Source organism: Poecilia reticulata, linkage group LG19 (assembly GCF_000633615.1).
Source record: "Poecilia reticulata strain Guanapo linkage group LG19, Guppy_female_1.0+MT, whole genome shotgun sequence".
NCBI classification, from domain to species: Eukaryota; Metazoa; Chordata; class Actinopteri; order Cyprinodontiformes; family Poeciliidae; genus Poecilia; species Poecilia reticulata.
Window position 1 is genome coordinate 23,134,333 of NC_024349.1, and position 18,226 is coordinate 23,152,558.

Here is an 18,226-nt window from a genome sequence, read left to right on the forward strand (position 1 = left end):
AGGAGAGGGTTAAATGCTATTTTACATGGAGCAGAAAACCCCAAAACCTGCTCTGTTAGAGAGTGAAAGCGAGATGGAAAACATCTTCTTTTTTCCCCCCCTTTGTCAAAACAAAGCAGTAATGAGTAAATGAGGCTGCTAATAGAATGATTATATAATTTCCAAGAAGTGCGACGGTTCCTATTGGATATAATGAGGTGAAAAAGATCAAGAGGAAAGACAACAAATGGGAAAACAAAGCTAAATCATCATCATCACTGAATCGCATCATGTTTTTCTAGTTTCTTATTACTTGCTACCTGGTTTACCAAGGCTAACACAACAAAGGAAAACGTTCAAACATATAAAGCTCCCTGCAAACTTACAACTTACTCCATCCCCTTAAGCGGTCTCACTTTTTGCACTGCACCAACCACAAACATCAGGATGCTGTTTTTAGCTTAGATTTTATGTGATTGATCAAAGTAACCTATTGTTTACTAAGTAGCGATGGACAATAGGGCTGAAAAACATATCACGATACAAGCATCTTATATGAGTCAGCCTCAAGTATTTATTAGTTTTTAGTTTTAAATATCTGAATTACTGCCAAACTGGTGGCATTATCTTTCCTCTTTTATCCAGTTTTCCCACTATGACATTGTATTTTTATTTTTAAGCAGTTATATAGCACGGTGGTGAAACCTTAAACTGCTGATATGCAAGTTAGTCATCCAGACGAACTCCCCCCACTGTCCGTTCCCCCCCGGACAGTCGGGGGAATGGAGCCGCGGGCCGGACACCGGAGCGGGGAACGGTCGTACGCAGAGGGGCGGGAGATGGACAGAGACTTCCCCCCTCCCGAAGGAGGGAGGAGCTCCGCCGCTCCTGTCCCTGCCGACGCCCGGCCGCAGAGACCCCCGCACCGGGGGGAGCCATCAGGGGAAGCGGGATGGGAGACGGGGGGCTCAGGTCACTCTTTGCTAGGTAACCAAAGAGTGAGTTGGCTGACGCCACTGACCTAGCCTAACTGGTGGCTAGGTCAGTGGTGTCGCTCTACCTTGAGAGGTAGAGCGGCTGAGGCGTGTTGGAATATGTTGGAATATACAAAAGACTTGCAACTGTGGCAGACGTTCATCTTCAAGCAAGGAAGATTAAATATAGGCCACAAGTACTATTGACTGGCTCAAATCAAAGTGTACTCATTTGTCAGAATGGCCCAGTCAAAGACCAGACCTAAAATTAACTGAGAATCTGTGGCAAAGCTTAAAATGTAATCCTAACAGAGGTTTTCCAGTTGATTTGACTGAGTTTAAGCTGTTTTTCCAAGGAGGAAAGGGCAAAAATGTCAGAGATGTCCAAACCTGGTAGAGACATAATCCAAAATATCTCAAACCCATCTATACTAAGTGTCATGCCAAAAAGAAAAAAAAATGAAAAAGAAGGAAAATAATTGAAAAAACTGTCTTCTTTTCCTTCCAATTCACTCTGATGTACTACTTTATGTGAATCACACAAAACTCATAAACTACGCTGACGTTTGCGGTTGCAAAGTGCCAAAGTCTGAAAACATTCTGGGGGTACAAATACTTTTGCAAACCACTGTATATTTGCAAGATGAGCTTGAAAAATAAAAATAAAAAATAAAAAAAACAGCCAGCTTTTAGTCAGCTATTTGCCAAACTGGATGCAAACAAGGGAACATCCGCCAAACCACTTGACATTCCCACTTACGACACATGAACATCTTCTGTGGGTGTGATGTGGGCAACTGATGAAGCGGCTCTTTTCTAGAGGGAGTCTGTAATGGCTGGCATATACATGCAGGTACACATACCGACCCATTTGCTAATGCTTCCAGTCTGGTATGAGGGCAGGTATTCGTCTGGCGGAAGACATGCCAGAAAGTGACACTAAAAACCCCTCAAACTTGAGACTTAGAGACAAAAAAAAAAAAAAAAGGACAAACTGGACTGCTGCTTTGACTAGCTGAGGGAAACTGAAGGAATGAGATCAAACTGAATCACAAATTCTTTGACTGACTTAAGCTCTTATAACTAATATTAGGAAGATGGATCAGTCTCAAAAATCTGTCTTCACAGAGAAATAGCTCATGTTCTACAAACGAGTTTGTAATGACAAACAGCTGTTTTTTTGGACTGCCAGCTCCGTTTCAGATACAACAGACCCAGAATTAAGGCACGATGTTACCCATTCAGCATGCAACGCACAAGGTTCCTGCAAGATCGCATGAAAGTGACTCCACAGGTCTGACATCAAGCCAGATCCGCACAAGCTCTGACTTTTTCTCGACGCCCGCAAGAAGCAGAAGGCATGACAAGGGACAAACCGAGGCGACGGACACTATCGTGAGCTTACAAGTTCATCCTTGTGACCACAATTCAAATGTGGCATGTGACACAAGACGGAGCAATGCCCAGAGACGCAAGTGTTGAAAGTCCAATTATACCAAGCCAAAAACAACAACAAATTCCCACTTACCCCAAAAACGTCAGCCTCCACGTCCTTCGCCAAAGAAACGTCCCTTTGAATTGATAGCAACTCCTACGCTCTGCAGAGAGAGAGACAGGGAGAGACAGAGAGAAAGATATTTGAAACCGAGAGCTTTTGTGGGCCTTATCCACGTGCTGCAGACTCAGAGACTCCCCAGCCTCCCTGGCACAGACCTGCCTTGCTACATGAAAACTCTTACACTCTTTTTCCCCTCTCGTACTTTCTGTAATCTCCCCACCCTTTTTCCGATAGATTTCACTCTCTCCTCTGCTACATTTGTGCCTCAGACATCATGTGAAAAGTGGAGTAAAGAAGTGCTTTTGTGGTGTGTAAATTACCTAGGGCCTAGGCAGGCACAGTGGTGCTTATGGCCACAACTCAATTACAGCAATGTGAATCAGGTGGCGGCCTAGAAATCCCCTTAGCCTGATGCGCAAATAGGGACACAGAGGCGCCTTCATTGTCAGGACAGAGAAAAATCTGAAGTGGCGTGTCATCTCTTCACAGAAGAGTCGGGGGCCGACGCTACACAGATGAATGGCTATCGCAGACAATGATTCAGCAACACTAGTTTGGAGGGTGTGAATAACACCATTTTGTTCATGGAGGTTGCGAGATGATAATAAATGTTCAGAATCTAATTTCAGATCTAATCTGGAAAAAAAAGTCACATGGCACTTCTGAAAAATCTGGTAAATGGTACCTTTGTGGAAATAGAAAACTTGGAAAAATATTTCTTGAAATGTCTCAAGCTAAATCAAGTGGATAAAAGTTACCACAAGTTCAAAGCAGACATGGTGGCTGTCTTTGATTCAACAACAATGCCAAACTACTTAATCATGACTAATCACATTTAGAAATAAAGTTATCTTTAACACACTGGGTATACAATCTCTTGAGCTCCGAAAGAATGTAAAAACAGAGTGGGGTCTTCCAAGGTGTGCTTAAAAAGAAACAAATAAATCCAAATATTACAGTGATAGGGAAATAAAAAATATGGGTTTAAAACAATTCCTCTTGGCTAGGGCCAGGAGGAAGAACACCCTGTCCCAAAAAAATAAGACTCCTCCAGGCAGAGGTTGCACCATTTTACAAGCACCAAATGAATTTCACACTAGTCTATTATCACCGGTTCCTGAGGATAAACCATTGAAGCATATAGTGCACTCTCTTTTAAAAGTATTCACACCCCTTTAAGATTTTCATATTTTGTGATGTAGCAATCAAAAACTTTAATGTAGCTCTGAGGTATTCAATTTGATAAACCAAGAAAAAGTAATAAACAAGGAAAGGTGGACACTTATTTTCAACTTCCTTATTCCAACACCCTCAAGTAAAGCCAAGGAACACAGCAGACAGCTCAGACAGAAGTTTAAAGCAGGGTTAGGTTCTTGAACAATTAAGTTTTGAAAATCTAACTCATCTCTGATCAATCGATCAAGAAAAGGAAGGAATAAACCTACCAAGAGATTACAGTCTACCTAAACTTGACATACTGACCAAAGAGTACATTGATCACAGAATGAATGAATGAATTTCTAGAAATACACACAGTTACTTACGGTTATGTCAGGTTAGAAAACAATATAGACTTTTTGCCATGCAAAGTACTGTGCAAAAATTTTAAACCGTTCATCCCCTTGAAGAGATCATTCCTATTCAGTATAACAGGGAAGGGAAGCTGGTCAAAGTTGACGTGAAGATGGATGGAGCTACAAATAAGACAATCCTAGAAGAATATTGAAAAGACTAGATACTGCAGTGAAAGCTCACATAACAGCAGGACGATCCTAAACATACAATCAGAGCTACAATGGAATGGTTTATATCAAACCATATTAATGACCCAGTCAAAGTTCAGACTGAAATTCAATACAAATCTGTGGCAAAAATAATGTCCATTTAAACCGACTGATATTTAGCTATTTTTAAAAGAACAATGAGCTTTTGGAGACAGTAAGTACCTGCAGCTATAACTGCAGCAAAAGGTGGCTGAACAAAGTATTTACCCATTAATTCACACCATACCTATTACATTTTTTTAAACTCTGTTTCCTTCCATTTCATGACAAAATTCCAGTAAAACAAAGACGTTTGAGCAGGATAAACTGTAGCTTTTCTGTAGCCGAAGCGGTTTTATTTTAAGGACGACAATTCAAAAGTAATCTCACCTTACATAACCATATCCCAGTTCTTCCACATCTACAGCATAAACACCTGGTGTACAAAGTATCCCTGTGGTGTAAAAGTTGACAGGGTTTGTGCTAGTATGCCTCGAAGCATTGAAACAAATACCACCTTGCATTGTGAGGCATCCTTTCTATTTACAATCAAGGTAAGGAAGAAAGTGTCCAGCAATAAACCTTAAACATTCTGTATCCAAAACAACCACAGCCTCGCCTAGAGCCAGCATTACTGAGGTAGTCAGAAGCTTGGCATGAGCCCTACATGTGAAAACTCAAACTAATATCACACACAGCATTTAGTTGCAGGCTGAATGTCTGCTTTATGATCTTGTTAATGAAATACTGTTTATTGGAGCAGCTGAAAACACTTTAATGTGCAACATTCATGGTGTGTGTGCACGAGCATGTGTGTCTAGTGCTAGTTTCTATTCCATCCCAACAATAACCCATTTAGTTGATTTGCGCAGGGGCCTTGGCTTGGCATGTCCTGTTTCATTGCACACCCTCATTTCCTGTTTGTAATTCTGAATGGTGTTTAGAACCAAACGTTTTCTTCTCTTTTGACTAGGCCACAAAAACAAGAGTAGCTACATTTCTAGAAAGCAGAGGAGTCCAGAAGAAAGAAGGACAGAGTGGATGCATACCCATGTGTGTTTGCATGCATTTCTGATGATGCATGTCCAGGCCCTGCAGCTACACTGATGAAAGCAGACAGGAATAGCCTCAGGTAATCACGTCTTTATTCTTGCTGAAGGGCGAAAGCTACTCAGTGCAGAAATTCACCTTTAACATATACTGTTGGAGCTCTGTCAGATTCTCAGATGCAATCTAAATCGGCTGCAGAGAACAAGAACTTGTTTGATCAAGAACTCCCTTTCTCGCCAAGAGAAGACTTTAAAAGATGGTCTTCAAGGCACGGGGTTACGACCACACCTGGGTTTTATGACGAGCAAACCAACTCTCCAAGTTAAATCCCTCACCAGCCTTGGAATCTGGACTCAAAGTGGAATCATTCTTGAGCCTCGACTGATAAAAAGCAGCAGTCTTCAACTGTGTGCCTAACTTTGGGATTGGCAGCCCTGCGGCGACAGTCATGAGCTCACATTTAAACAGACACAATGTGTTGTTTTAACTTGCTTGGTTTCATAAAATTCCTCCAGCCACGTGCACGCACACGCATGGACGCAAGCGAGCGTTTGGCGGAGATAAACCCTTCTTCCTCAGACACTCACTCGCGGCGGTGGAAAGCCCCTTCAGTGACACAGAGATCACATAACCTCCCCTGACACCGGAGGACAGAACTCCCATTGGAAAGATGCAGATTCACACACGCTGAGTGCCGGCCAAGGCTCCAGACTGCCATTGTCCTTAACAGTCATCGAACAAAAACAACAAGGAGGGTCATGAGAGGCCCCCAGTGGAATGGCAAACAACCAGAAAGTGAGACAGGGAGTCAGACAGACAGAATGCTCGCAACAACAAAAAAAAGAATAATAAGAGACTGCTTCCATATGGAGTTTTATGGAGTCAAAAATTATCAGGGGAAAGGTGAATTTGACTTATGTTCAATTACTCAGGAAGAATCTGACACTCCAAATGTGTCATCCCAAAAAACTTTGCCAGCAAAAACACATATGGATAAAAATAATCTAAATGATCACACCCTGGGGTGTAAAACAGTTTGGTATCAGGATAGCTGTTAAAAATGCATTCAATTAGTTTCCAGATTTTTTTTCTCTCTGTGGAATAACAGCAGCAGGAAAATGGGGTTTGTTTTCAGCGCTTCCAGGATAAAGCAAAGCAAGACGAAGATCTAAACATCATAAGAGGCTTAAATTGTAGAGATGTTAATCATTCATTAGTGCCAAGTGACCCTTATTAAAAAACCATCTTTGTTGTCATTATTCCTGTGACATAAAATTCTAGCTTGTTAATTCAAACTCGAGGTGTTGACAATAGACGGCCTACAGAGGTCCTAAAAGCTGCGGCCTGTCTCGCAGTTGGCCTTTCAAATGCAAATGAAGGGAACTGTTTTGGGTTTACGGGCCTGGTAGGAAATGATTTAGGGCGACACCGGCGCTCTGAGCCTTTATGTTGGGGTTGGCCAAGGGGGCTCATACATCAACCCTGACCATTAATCAATTAGCGTCTCCTAGCCACCTGTCGGACACACTGGCGCACAAAACATTCCTGCCCTTGGGCTGTTGCTAGACGATGAGCAGCCCTTCCAAGCCCTCCACATGCCCCGCCCCCTCCCCTTTGTGCCATCACCCTGATGAATTACATAATCGCGCCAAAACACCAAGCTGAACATCAAGGGTTCTTTTCAAAGAGAAGCATATCTGATGCAAAGAAGGTGATTTCGTTGTTGTTGTAAATGTACATCTGTGCTTCTCCGTCACAAACAGAACAGAGCAGGCAAAGCAGAATTGATGTCCGCCTTGAGGAGGAATCAATAAGCTGACAGCTATTCAAAAGTGCTGAATGCACACCGACACTCTGCCCTCCTTTGTTTTAAATGCACCTGCCTCTAGCGCCATATCAATAGTCGTTTGATATTGATGACGCGTCACCGCAGCCAAATACTCCTGAGATTGAAAACTCCAACCTGTCGGGGTCTCTGTGACCCCGAAAGGTTTCAAGCAGCAAAAACGCTGATTGTTTTTGCTGCTTGAAATTCCTGACTGACTGACTAAAGTAATAGAAAAAAGTCAAAAAAGTGAGCAGGATCTATTTTTAGTAAATTTTTATGACTTTGTTTAAAATTCAGACGGTCTGATGTCATTGAAGCACTTGAGACATTGTCCTTGGGCTTTCTGCTCAACAACTGCCCTCTATGGTAATTTGGGGTTTCTATTACTGATGCAATGAAATTGTTCTTTTTCCCCAGCAGAATTTATGTAACAAAACAACTTCAGTGAAGTGTACATATTTCAATTTGATGTCAATTTTCTTTTCTACTTGACACAAATCCACTAAACCCATATGCCAAACTCAAATCAGGCCCTCTGGGCTCCAGAGGCCAAATTGCATCCATTTGTTCCTCCAGTTTTTCGCCATTATGCTATTCAAGATATTCCCAAAAAATGAACAAATCACCGATATTTTTCACGCTACTGAATAAGTGTGAGTTTATTGTAAATTTTCTGCAAAATCGTTAAAATCATTGGGTTTAAGTGACGCAAACTCCCACCTGCAGGTGGCTGTATTTTATACTCCTATTACATGGCTGCCTCAGCCTTACCTGATGTCAAGTTATCGCCCATGATCGATATGGCAAGTAACAAAAATTCATTTACGATATTTCTAAATTAGCACCAAAAATCTCATACCAGCCCTTGAGAACATTTATGAAAACGAGTTTGACACCCTAAACTAAATGAGACAAAAAAGCTGACATGCAGACACCCTTTCATGAAATTTGAACAAACATCTTTTAGTTAACTGCAGAGAAACTGTACTTTCTGCATCCACCAGCAAGCTCCTGAATTTAAATTACCTTTAAACCTGAGCTCTGACCTATTGTTTCTAAAAACTGTTGTCTCATTGGTTCCGAAACTCGTGTTGAGTGCATGTAAAATGTCTATGTTTTATCCAATAAAACCCCTTCACTGCTTCTAGACAATCTCTTCCTGGCAGCCATGCTTCTCTGACAATAGAAAACCTCTCACCGCCCTCCCATATAACCTCCCAAAAACCCTTCATATTTTTCACACTTTTTAGGCTGGGTTATTTGGAACTAATTCCCAAAAGCAGCCAAAGAGATAAGTGGCACTAAAATTAGAGGCTAATCCTCCAACCGTCAGCGCGCGGACATGGAGAAAGTAGATTTGTCAAGCCCTGATTTAGCAGTATTCTTTCATTATAGAAGTAGCTCTCTTCACGCAGCTTAGCTGGGAGAAATGGCTCAATCAGTCTCATGCGGACCACTTTAAGCGGAAAGTAAGGGGCCTATCTGCGAACCCAGAATACCTGGCATCCTGCTGGTGCTATTATAGTGCCGCTACCTGAGCTGCACTTTTCAACTCTTGAGGGTTACCCTCTTGAAAATGACATTCACCACCCTCTTCTAAAGGCTCCGAGCACAAGAGCGGTTTCTCTGGGGGATTGTACAGAAATGTGGGCCACTGTGCTGGGTGTGTAAAGTGTGTAACACCGGACTGGGCACTACAGAGTGGAGTGTTTTCTTTTCTTTTCTCTATTTTTTTTTTCCCTCCACCTCTTCCCCTGTTAAATCCAGCCAACTCTGGCAGGGACTTGGCTGGTTACCAACATTATCAGGTGGATTTTCAACAGAACAAAAGCTCCTCTTTGATTCCTTACAATGCCAGAGGGAAACAAAATGAGAAGTAACTCTTTAAAGCAGATATGGTGTGTGTGTGTGTGTGTGTGTGTGTGTGTGTGTGCGCGCGCGTGTAGAAGAATCTGTCCTCAATACTTCAGCTACATTTGTGTCTTGCAGAAGATTATTTTTCCTGATAATCTTGCATTTTCTTCTGTGTACTTATCCCCACAGTGGGGTTATTAAAGTTGATCATGTGAGGTTAAAACTAAAGCTGAATACAAAGGAAGTGGAACATGCTGGTTTGAGCTCACTGTATCCAATTGTAATTGTGTTTTTGAAGCCAGGGAATAAATCCCAGATATTTTTGGAAAGATAACGCAGCTTGGATACGAATGAGGAGCAGCAGAGTTGCGTTGCATGGCGTCTTCTGGTGGTCAGAGCAAAGGCTATCCACAGGGTTTGGAGTCAGCAGGGAGGAGGAGGGTGACAGGGCAAAAGCTTGACCTCACGGGGTCAAGAGGTGATCAGGAACATTTATCATACCTACACAAGCTGATGAATGAGAAAGGCAGCTCCTCTCCTCGGATATTTAGCCGTATTTTCTCGTTGGACTCCAAAGAAGCCGACAGATGCACCTCTTTTACAGCAGAGAGACGAGTTCTGGAATCCCTAAGTGGAAAAACATGCCATGCTGGCACACAGTAGCAGCGGTGAAACATTACATCATACTGACGATTTAATGAGCGCAACCTGGAGCAAATTAGAGCTTTAAATACCTGCCAAAGCAAATATAAAACGCTGTTGCTCATCCTCAAATATAAGTTTCAATTGATCGGAAGACGAGTAGATGAAAGGGAGGTAGCGAACGGTGATGTCCAAACCCTGTTGAAAAGCACACAGAGCAGAAAAAGACCAGTTTCCAAGGGGACTTTCCGAGAGTAGCTTTCCCTGAAGAAGAAGCAGCAGCAGCACAGCGGCTTGGTATTGTTTTGGCTCTGTGGACAAGAAGAATACAGTCCGAGTGGGATCCTGGGCCGGAGGCCAGCCGAGATGAAAATATGCTGCTGTGAAAAAAAAATCCTTACGAAATCCTCACGCAGCAACCATCTATCAATTGGGGATGACAGATAATTCACAAACACAGGCCCTTTGTTAGGCATTTCATAACTTGTGCATGGGCTGATTATCGACAATAGCAAATGAAAAGATGCAACAGATTACTCGTTATGGCATCTCATGTTAATCCCACACCTCCAACACACAAAGAACAAGTCAAGTTTTGAGTTTCGGAGAAACAGCTCAGTGTCTATCAGTTAGAGAGGTGGAGTGTTTACATGGCCACAATGAAAGGATTCTAGGCATTTTACCAGGATGTGCCAAAACCATAGAAATGATCGGCTTTGTTAAACACATACAAGTGTTCTGTCGCAGCCTCAGAGGGGGATCCCACAGTACAAGATGCTTGGGGATGCTGAAAAACCTTCTAGAGAATGTAAACAAGACAATGGAAAAACTGGAAGCTGGAGTCCACAAAAAAAACAAGCCCCGCATTATGATGCAAACTTTGCTCTAGAAAACTGTTATAACAGGGGAAGGAAACACAAAAATACACACAAAGAGCAGATTACTAGTTAGGATTGCTCAGAGAACCTTATTTTCAGCTATACTGGCCCTCACCAAGGACAGACTATCCAGAAACTAAAAACAGTTGTAACTGTGTTTCTGAAGACAGAGAATAAATCCCAGATATTTTTGAAATGATAACGCAGCTTGGATGCGAACGAGAAGCAACAAAGTTAAGTCGCCTGGCGTCTTGTGGCGATCAGAGCAAATAGTATCCACAAGGTACTGAAGTGTTGACTTCACTTTTTGCAATCAGTGAAGTCAACATAACTATGTGCTTAAAAAAAGAAAAGAAAAAAAGCCACTCTTCAGTGTGGAAGTCATTACTGATGGAAGAAGACTCAATGGTAGTCTTCTTCGATCAATGACTTCTTTCCCATTTACCATAAAATTGTGAAAATTGGGGAAAAAACACATTTAAAAAAAACACAAAAAAAACTATGTTTTTCAATGGAAAGGTCAATTTCCATTGAATTTCCATTGAAAAAGCGTATTTCACAAAACTGTAATAGAAACACTTCTTTTGCATCACAAGAGTCAAGTGACAAACTACCAGATGTTACTGCTGGTGGAAAAAATGAAGAGGACAACAAGAAGTGACAGGAGGATGATGGTGTAGCATGATTTTTAAGGACTTAGAGTGTGAATAAACTCATCTATGTGTGATTTTAATTGCTTTTCTTATTCAATGGAAAAACGGCAAGTGTGACATTGTGTTTTTTTCAACATTAGTAAAATGTCGTCTTAAGCACATTTGTAATGGAACTGCAGCTGGTAAAATATTTCAAGATGAAGTTACAGGAATCACAGAAGCTAGAGGATGCTATATGAACAGAAAACTATGGAGGGATGTCAGCTGCTGAACGAGAAAACCTGTATGCACTGAATGATCAAAGGTCTTCCTCTGAGATGTGCCTCATGGGTGGGCAGAGTATCCCTAAGTTATACTCAAGTAAGAGTAGCACTACTTCAATATATTGTAACTCAAGTAAAAGTTAAAGTTAGTCATTCAAGAAAAGACTCAAGTAAGAAATAATGTAGAAAAAAGGCTGCTTAAGTACGGAGTAACTGCTGATGTCACCAGATGGAGAAACATGCAATTTCATAAGCCTTAGGAAGTAAAGTCAGTTGAACAGGTGAGGAGCCCTGAATCTTCGATAACTTACAACAAAGAGGTAGCTTAGTGATTTGTCCAAGTATAAACAAACTCACCAAGTTTCTTAAACTCAACACTAACTTGTCTAGATACATCAAGCATATTTCGATCCATTTCCTGTCCTTGTTGCTGAGAAAACGCACAAAAAAAACTACTCAGGATATTGTAATTGTAGTCTCTAAAACTAATTACTGCCCTCATAAAATATGTTGAACTGATCCCATTCCATGCTAGCTTAAACTTGTTTTTATTTTGCTAAAACATGAAAAGATGCACACATGCTATCAACCAACAGGAACCAATACATCAAGCAGCCAAACGCTGCGTTTTTTGGCTTTTGCACCCGGAACAGGATTTCCTTAAGCAAATAGTCGAGTTTAGCTCAAAATAACACAATTACTAATAGGTGTGAAAAAGAGCAAAGCTCCAAAACCTCTGAATAAAAGCAGGGTTTTTTTCACAATTTTTCTTCCACCATCGTTAACCACATCCACTTAGAAGACACTTTGCTGTTTTGCCTATTAGTCATAGCGACTGACCGACAAGTGAAATCACTCTCTGTGTCTGAAAATGTGGTTCTCTCTAGTAAAACAAACTATAATTTAAATGCCTGAAAGCCCTGTGTTCAGAATCAGTACTCTGTAAGGAGCAAAGCTCAACAGGAAGCAGCCTTTCATTACTGTTGAGGAAAACGGAGGATAGTGAGGGCAATATCTGAATGCATTTTAGCTTCGGAAAACATTTCTGGAGATGAAACAATGTAATCTTTGAACCATCTCAGACTTTGAGTTCTTGAGTGACAGAGAGGTGAAAAAAACTGTTTGTTGACTTAAGAAGCTTGTGTAGGCTTCAGGAATTTATACTGTCAACTAAAAATTCAACACAAGGAACTGAAATGTGCTTGGGTGTCTTTGCAGTTCTTTATAAATCATTCTTGAATGGCTTTTTAATCTTTAAAAACATCAACAAGCACTTCCTTATATTGAGAATTATTTATTTTATACAACATATTGCACAAGAGGAACTAGTCACTGAAGTCACTAGTCATTTTTTTTTATGATTTCAGGCATTTATTCTAAAATATACAAGTCCATTCTTATTCGTGCTATATAAATTTCCTATTTTCTTCAACAAGTGGTGTTAAAAAGCTAAATAATTCCCAGTAACTTACAGACAGACTTGCGATGCACAAGTCTTCACATGTTGAAGAAAATATAAAACATATATTTAGGCTGATATACAGAAGATAGACCAAAACTCAATTCTGCGACAAAGACTTTGGACTTTATTCTAATTTTTAAAACCTGAAACTGAAGGAAAAGAAATCAGGTTTGATGGAGAAACTTGTTTTTCAGAAGTTCAAATCAGACGCTGTCTGTAATGACCTGCTGTATATTGAGAAGTGGAAATGGACATGGAAAAATGACTGAAACCAAATTTTGACAAGAGGCAATTCTATATGTTTTGCCCAGTATTTTTGTTACATCAATCCGATTAAAGCTTTTCTACCCAATTTTATAGCCAGTAAAATTAAAGACTACAAAGTATCCTGTTAATATGCCAGAAACGACAGCAAGTGTGTTTTAAATAGCTCAAACAGATTACCCTGAACGCAAAAGTATCGGCTAGTGTTTGAACCGGCAGATCAGACAGGAGAGGGCAACCTGACTGCGACTGCTCTGTATGAATGAAAGAGATTGACACGAAGCAGTCGGGTGCAGAGATGTGTTGTGGAACACAGTCAACACAATTCACACATGCAGGGCGAGGAAACAACTCGCTTGGGGCTTCCACCTTCATTTAGATGAAAATGGACCTCCTCGAGAGGAAATAAAGCCATTTTTAACCCCCGCCTCTCACTGTGAGTTGGTCTTCAATAACATGCCCAGTCAATGGACTGTGGGTCTATTCAACTGGGCCCACAGCACAGCCATAAATAATGCAGTGCGGCTCACATGAAACCCTAATCACCATTGTGCTGTCACCCAACAGAGAAGATCGCTTGTTTAATTTACTGCGCCGCATCTGTCTCAGTTCTGCCCAATTTAGTTTCAACGTTTCAGCGGGCACGTACTTCAGGTATTTATCAATATGCTCTTCAGCCAATACAGCGTTCATGTTTCCAAGTCTGTGTGTGTGCGCGCGTGTGTGTACACACAGTTGCTTGTCGTGCAATAATGTGTCTGTGTGCATAGATGAACAAACGAGAAAGCTGCAGCTCGTGAAACAACATTGGTTGGCTTAGAATAAGCCATCAACATTCAATAACCGCAGCTCGTTATTGGCCATATACGACCAACTTCATTACATTACGATTCCATTAGCATGCAGACATTTGCATATCCCGGCTACCTCCTTCCAGAGGCTGTTGATCAAACATGGCAGCCATATGCTGCCTGGTGCGCCATATAACAGAATTATTACTGCGACAATAAGAGCCAAGAAAAATGGAAATCACGTTGACGCAAAGTAAAGTATGAACGCCGTCACATGATGCGCCGTTACAGGCTGCGATCTCTAACCAGCAATATTCTGCTTGAGTTTCTATTTCCGACATACTTCTTCACGTGTGCTCCACATACAGTTTATACATGTATTAAAGAGCTTTCATATGAGCCAGACTCAAAACATTAAATAATGCACAACTCCAACCATTCCTTGCTCCCATTTTAGGCATTTCTGGCTATGCTGCCACTTTTCCTTCAGCAAATACAGAAAATGCAGTCATCCAACAGACCGGCCTGGTTCAGACCGACAGTGATTTGGTGTAATGGCTCCTCATTTGGGCGGCCTGCACTGAGAAGGCAGCCCATGGACAGAGAATATTCAGCAGGGACTCATAAGCTGCATTTGACGGGCGCAAGCAAGGGCAGCGGAGCCGCATGAGGATGATGATGCTGTGAGCTCAGCCGCTAGCAGTGAGCTCATTGTTGCCTGTGCTGCAAAGAGCAAGAGTGACGCTGGATTTGTTTCATTACTTTTATCTCTGTGATGGGATGTTCTCATCACAGAGATGAATCAGGATCAGATTCAAGCAGCTAGTAAAGCTCAACTCAAAGAGTTCACATCCATCATCCACCTGACTCTGACCAGCTTTCACATCCTTCCTAAGGAGAAGAACACCCACAACCTGAGGGTGAGCGTTTATCGTATTGTTTTATCATTTATCAAGATAAATTTCTTATGATAAAAATTTTGATTTATCATTGTTGCAATAGATTTTAATTAATGATGTTTAAACTAGAGATGTGCCGATCAGGTTTTTTCCTGCCGATTCCGATCACCCATGAGGGCCAATCACGGCCGTTCACCGATACCGATCACATAATTATTATTTTTTTAATCATAAGCTCTACTATGATTGATATGATACAATTCACCTTAATTTAGACAAAAACTTGTTAATAACTTTTTCCCAGAAAAAAACAAAACGGGTATTGTGCAAATTGTACTGCTATCGGTAATACTATCTTCAACAGACTGAAAACATATGAAGGCTCTGAAGAGGCTAAATAATGCAGAGTCAAAATAAAACCTCTCAACATTGCCAAAAAAAATTCAAGTATAAAACTTAACATTCAAAGGCAAATACAGGTTCAATAAACAATCCTGACTGAGTTACTGAATGAAAACTTCCTGATAGCATGGCTAGACAATTACTGCTAGATTTGAGTGGCTGTTTCTGACTGAGCGGAGTAATTATGCAGAGCAGATCGATTATTTTTCAGAGATTATCTGTCTCATGTTAGGACAGCCAAAGTTTTAATACGTATGTAAAATTAATTTTTTAAGTTAGATGCTGCCGCTTTAAGCAGAGGTTCGGTGTGAGAGTCACTACCAGGTAGAGCAGAAGCGGCGCTCCGTCTGTGAAATATTACTACCTGTAGCACGTAGCAGCGGTTCAACAGCGAGAGCAGAACCAGCGTCTTACATCGCAGCTCAAAGACTTAAATAATTTTGCTGGTTATTTGTTTAGCTTTCTGACCGTCATGCTAATTCGGGTGAGTGTTTGCAGCTGTTCGCTGCTTTACCTGCTATCTGATCCTCCATGTCTTTTTTACTGCAGTGAGCCTCGATGTAGCCAAACTCCGTCAAGTATGGCATTGTTTTTATGTCGTATTAGATTCGTCGTGTTGATGCATTTTGACGTGCTTCACCTCACTTGCCTCAATTTTCCGCCGCAACACTCAAACTTCCCAGTTCACTCAGTGCGTTATAGTTCCACACGACATCGCTTAGGATTTGTTGCTGCACGCTTGCGCAGTGTGAAGGAAAGAGGAGACCAGCTGCACAGGCAGGCTGCAAAATGAGAAGCAGATGATCGGTTTGTGTGATCGGCAACAAGAGACCGTGATCGGCGATCACCGATCATACATTTTTCACAGAAATCGGCCGATTATGATCGGTGGTCGATCGATCAGCACACCTCTAGTTTAAACCGCCCCAAAACTGTCTCTATCCTCAGGATCGATAATTCTGCCATTTTCTCCATAGTTTATTCAATGAAAGCATTGATAAATACCAATAAATTTGAAAATATAGTTACTGTGTGCAGCTTAATGATACAAATCACCCTTCTTTATGTGGCTAAAGAAGCACATTACAAATAGGAATAGTTTTCAAGCTCATTATTTATGTTTATGGTGTTATAATTGCTGTGACACACAGTCACAGTCATACAGTTACCTATAAAATGTCTAATAAATAAGTATTTGTCATCACTTCCTATCGTCATCACAGCTGTACAGCCAAATACACAACTTAAGTCCATATCGCCCACCCCAGAATGATAACAAAAGTGTTTTTATTGTCTACTGCTAGAAATGAACATGGAGCTACTGCGAATGTGAGAGCTGGTGTACAGAACACCATCATCAACATATTTGCAGTTCCTCTCACAAATATAAGCCTTTGGTTCTGCTCAGATATAGCTCACATACAAACTAATTACTTCAAAGATTTAGTTTTTAAACTTGGATTTCTATCAGTAGCATTACTTGCCATTTTTAATTAAAATACTTCCGTGTGAAAAGGTTTCATCACTTAAATGTGTATGAGAGATCATATGTTCCTTATCTGTGGATTTATGCTCACATTCATGTTGCTTATATGATGCTGTTTTTTCACTAACAAACCTCTGTTACCTTCATTAATTAGGTGACCTTTGAAGGTAGGCTGCACTGGATTTTATTATGACCTATTTATCTAAAGTGGACAGAATTTTTATTTTTAACAGTATAGCTTAGACTTTAACGTGCTAATTTCGATTAATTAATTACATAGATTACAACGTATTAAAAAATGTAACTCAATTAATCACTTGTGTGCAAAACCTTTGGATTGGTATGCTTCTGGTACAACCATAAAGCAACAGCGGCGATGGATGACAAAGCTGCTTCTCTTGGCCCACTAGAGATTAATTCTTGCTTCAGAGAAGAATCTTATGGGACACTGGAAGAGACTATTGTTGTGTTCAAATTGTGCTACAAGGACCTAGCCTATCAGTGAAGCTACTCAAGAGTTGCTTCATGTCTAACATTGCTATCAATGTTAGACATGTAGCAACGCTAACATCAGCGTCCACAGTTCATATTTCTAAAGACGTTCCATTAATGATCAGGTTCCTAGATTTGTATAATAGCATTTGCACCAATCTGATGGTTGAATAACTTAAAACCCAGATTAAAAACAAACATCTTTCTTGCTGAGCTCTTCATATCTATTTATTGAAGAATATAGAAACAAAGGGTATTTGTATTGAAAATCTTAATTTTGTTGATTAATATGCAATTAATTGCATGTACTGCAATTAATTTAATTGAAAAATTAATCAAGTAGTAATATTTCCACTTCTGTTCTGCGTTTGTCGATTGCAGTGGTTCCCAAAGATTTTCTAGCCCCCACCCCCAATAAATTACAATAACATCCGCCCCAAAAAAGGAAGAAAAAAAAATCAACTGGGCACACACATCGTTAAACCCGACATAAACCTGTACACATATTTTGTGTTTTTCAAACTCCACTGAAGTTAATTTCTCACTTCAGGTTGTAACAAAACACAATACAAACCATCTTTACAGTAAAACACTTTTCTGTACTGCAAAGAATCCCAACTTTTCCACTGCAAAGAATCCCAACAAAATGCATAAGAAGTTTCCAGTTGCAAAAACAACATAGTGTGAAAAAGTTCAAGGGACGTGAATACTTTTTGAAGCCAATGTACATTAGACCAACCATTAGGAACAAAAGTGAAAGTCCTTGCTTTTTTTTTAATGTATGCTGGTCTGAAAGGGAGCGCCAACATCCCAGAAGCTGCCAAGTGTCTCCCTCCAGAGCGATCACTTTATCTCCAGTTATCTAAATGACTGCAGAAACATTTGACTCAGGGAAGTCCAAGTAGGACATGGTGCCTTGTCAGACATCTGTATAATTGACGCCTTGTATCTTTCTCGCCGTGTGACTTGTGGCAGCAGTTGGGGTGGG

General features: G+C 40.7%; 1 protein-coding gene across 1 annotated transcript in view; it reads right to left on the bottom strand.

The window, feature by feature from the left end:
• The window catches only part of raraa (retinoic acid receptor, alpha a), a 169,035-nt gene extending 159,231 nt beyond the window's left edge, over positions 1-9,804 (bottom strand). Inside the window, exons 1-3 of the mRNA XM_008437856.2 lie at positions 9,741-9,804; positions 9,512-9,655; positions 2,482-2,551 (exon numbers count right to left, since the gene is read on the bottom strand). The gene's annotated coding sequence lies outside the window, so the exon portion shown is untranslated. The remainder of the gene's footprint in view (positions 1-2,481; positions 2,552-9,511; positions 9,656-9,740) is intronic.
• Positions 9,805-18,226: the final 8,422 nt, after the last annotated feature.